The sequence below is a fragment of the Giraffa tippelskirchi genome, chromosome 11 (genome assembly GCF_054371585.1).
Source record: "Giraffa tippelskirchi isolate mGirTip1 chromosome 11, T2T-mGirTip1v1.2.pri, whole genome shotgun sequence".
In the NCBI taxonomy this organism is placed as follows: Eukaryota; Metazoa; Chordata; class Mammalia; order Artiodactyla; family Giraffidae; genus Giraffa; species Giraffa tippelskirchi.
In genome coordinates, this window is record NC_137285.1 from 66,992,048 (window position 1) to 66,995,700 (window position 3,653).

Genomic DNA, 3,653 nt, shown 5'->3' on the forward strand with positions numbered 1-3,653 from the left:
GGAGAAGAGTGTGGAGATTCCTTAAAAAACTGGGAATAGAACTGCCATATGACCCAGCAATCCCACTGCTGGGCATATACACCGAGGAAACCAGAATTGAAAGAGACGCGTGTACCCCAATGTTCATCGCAGCACTGTTTACAATAGCCAGGACATGGAAGCAACCTAGATGTCCATCAGCAGATGAATGGATAAGGAAGCTGTGGTACATATACACAATGGAATATTACTCAGCCATTAAAAAAAATACATTTGAACCGGTTCTACTGAGATGGATGAAACTGGAGCCCATTATACAGAGTGAAGTAAGCCAGAAAGAAAAACAACAATACAGTATACTAATGCATATATATGGAATCTGAAAGATGGTAACGATAACCCTATATGCGGGACAGAATGAGAGACACAGATGCATGGAACAATTTTATGGTCTCTGAGGGAGAAGGTGAGGGTGGGACGTTCTGGGAGAATGGCATTGAGACATGTGTATTGTCATATGTGAAACAGAGCACCATTCCATGTTCGATGCATGTGACAAGGGCTCGGGGCCGGGGCAGTGGGATGATCCAGAGGGATGGGAGGGGGAGGGAGGTGGGTGGGGGGTTCGGGAAGGGGAACACATGTAAACCCATGGCTGATTCTTGTCAATGTATGGCAAAAACTATTACAATATTGTAAAGTAATTAGCCCCCAAGTAAAATAAATAAATTTATAAAAAAAATAAAAAAAAAAAAAAAAAAAAAATAAAAAGCTAGGTCATAGTTCTAATACCTTGGGTTAGAAAAGTAAGGGCAATATGTTAGTTGTTTTTTGGTTTTTTTTTTAAAAGAAATCCCTATGCTGCTTTGCATATTTCCTGTACACATTTGCATACCAACAAGGAGGAAAGGAGGATTTCTTTTTCTCTAAGCCCTCTGTGGGACTTAGTTTCAGTAGATGTTTTTGATACTGGTCTTTCTGAGCATTATGAGGTCATTCCTCATGGTGGGTTTGATTGGCCTCGTTTTAGGAGGTAGTCATGTGGAGTACATTTCCAAGTGCTTTTGGACTTTAGACTGAGTACAGCGTAACTCTTGAAATTGGGCCCTGCTTTGAATTCTTTTTTTGATGATTTTCCTAGGGACATTACTTGAAGGGCAGGTGTCATTTACAGCCTCTCAGGCCTTTTGAATAAAATTAGGCTTCCCTGGTGGCTTAGTTGGTAAAGAATCTGCCTGCTATGCAGGAGATCTGGGTTCAATCCCCGGGTTGGGAAGTTACCCTGGAGAAGGAAATGGCAACTCATTCCAGTATTCTTGCCTGGAAAATCCTATGGACAGAAGAGCCTGGCAGGCTACAGTCCATGGGGTCACAAAGAGTTGAACACGACTGAACTACTAACCACCACAGGCCTTTTGAATAGGAAGACTCCTTGAGAACTGGTTTTAAAGTTGTTCTACTGGATATAGCCACAAGGTGGCAGCAGATCTTCACGCTCAACTCTGGTTCCTTGGACAAGCAGAGCCTCAGGGAAAATCGTGTGTTTGGATTGTCAATTAGAGTGAAATACTTCGGCCACCTGATGCGAAGAACTGACTCATTGGGAAAGACCCTGATGCTGGGAAAGATTGAAGGCAGAAGGAGAAGGGGAAGACAGAGGATGAGATGGTTGGATGGCATCACTGACTCAATGGACATGAGTTTGAATAAACTCCGGGAGTTGGTGATGGACAGGGATGCCTGGTGTGCTGCAGTCCATGGGGTCGCAGTCAGACACGACAGCAACTGAACTGAACTGAACTGGGCCAGGAGAAACACCAAACATGCAAAGGTCTGGTGTTCCTCCTCACCCTTGATCCACAGGACATGTCCTAACTCCTCTTCCCTGGGTTGGGAAGTTTCCCTGGAGAAGGAAATGGCGACCCACTCTAGTATTCTTGCCTGGAAAACCCCACTGACAGAGTGGCCTGTCGGACTGCAGTTCATGGGGTCACAGAGCTGAGCACCCCGGAGCACACACGCACTGCGGGAAGCACAGCCTGGCTTGGTGACACGTGTCACTCAGATCATTAAAGGTCCCAATACCTGTGAATTCCTAACGCCCAGCCTAGTGTGCAATGAATGCAGAAAAGATGCTCCTATTTCTCACTCAACCTGGGGGAGCTCACTGAAAGGTTCTGCTGCCCACACCAAGGGGCAGTTCAGATGCGCACCTTGGTGTGTGAATAAACAAAGCTCAGATGAATCCATGTTAAATGTTATATTGTAGAGATATTAACTTTTATTATTTACTTTGTGGTTCTAGTAACTATTTACTCCAGGAAAACATAAACATTTCTGAGTAATGAACATTGGGTTTCTGATTAGCTCTATCTTCTGAAATTCACAGTTTCTCTGATGGTTCCATGTGGCTTCTGAAGTGAGTAAATTGTGAGCACACAAAGAACAACTTCACCCCACATCCTAGTGAACAGGCAAAGCTAGTGAAAAGTATAAAGAAAAAAAAAAAACATTGCAGGTCCTGGAGATTGGCCAGTCCTTCTCCCATCCCCAGTATCATGTTAAAGGGCACAATGCAAGGGTAAAGTTAAGGTTAAGGGTTCCATCTCTTGTCTGTCTCCTTGGAAGCAGGAAATCAACCTCTCCTGTGAAAGGTACACTCTGGAAGCTGAGGCCTGAGGGGGGAGGGCTGCAGGCCCAAACATCAAAGTGATTAACCAAGTTAATGCAATGGCTTTCAGCACTTGAGTTGGGTATTTCGAGTATGTCATCTATCGCCTGCGTGGTATAATGTTGATTGTTCTCTGTTAATGTCTCTATTTGATCACGGTCAACTTCAACAGGTCTACCCGAATGTGGAGCATCGTCCAGCGAGAAATCTCCAGCATAAAACTTCACAAACCACTTTGGACACATTGAAACAGTGTGGGCTCCGGGGACGCCTGGACCCCAAAAAACTGGAAGAGGCAGGAAGGAGCCTGGGCTGGAGCCTCTGGCGGGAGCACAGTGCTGGGACACCTGACCTGAGACGTCTGGTCTCCAGGACTGCGAGAGGGCAGGCTTCTGTCGTCCAGAGCCTCCGTGTGTGGTCGTTTGTCACGGCCGCCCCAGGAAGCTCATGCAGGCCCTGCCCTGATCTAAAGCCCCCCCCACCCCATTAGGGGAAGCCCCCTGCACCTATGCTGTCTGCACCAACCGTGAGGTTCATGGTGAGTCCTGGCTCCCCTTCTCAGCACTGGCATTTTGGAGGGTGAGGGCAGACACCACCATGGGACTAGCCTCCAGCCAGGTGCCAGGTCTCTAGTGAGCTTCCCTGAGGGGACGGGGTGGGGGTGACTGTCAGGGTTCCGCCCTTCCTCACTGGGGGAAGAGACACCCCAGACACCCTCGAGGGAGGAGGCACAGGAAGGTGGTGAGTGACCGGCTCTGGGTCCCACCCACCGGGCAGCCGCAGTGCGCCCTGAGGCCCGTCTCTGCAGGGAGCACCCAGCCTGTGCTGAACCTGGAGCCTCCCAGCAGGTCCGAGGTGAGGCGGCCCTGCACACCCCGCCCCTGCCTCCAGGTCTAGTAGGGGGACACCCCTTCCTGTCACTCCAGGAGCCCTGAGACACGCTCCTTCCTCCAGGTCTAGTAGGTGAGACACCCCTTGTCACTCCAGGAGTGGTTCTGGAGCC

General features: G+C 48.5%; 1 non-coding gene across 1 annotated transcript; it reads left to right on the plus strand.

Moving 5' to 3' along the window:
- Positions 1-1,183: 1,183 nt before the first annotated feature.
- On the plus strand, positions 1,184-1,255 carry TRNAS-GCU (transfer RNA serine (anticodon GCU)). The gene has a single exon. It is a non-coding gene; the product is annotated as a tRNA-Ser (tRNA).
- Positions 1,256-3,653: the final 2,398 nt, after the last annotated feature.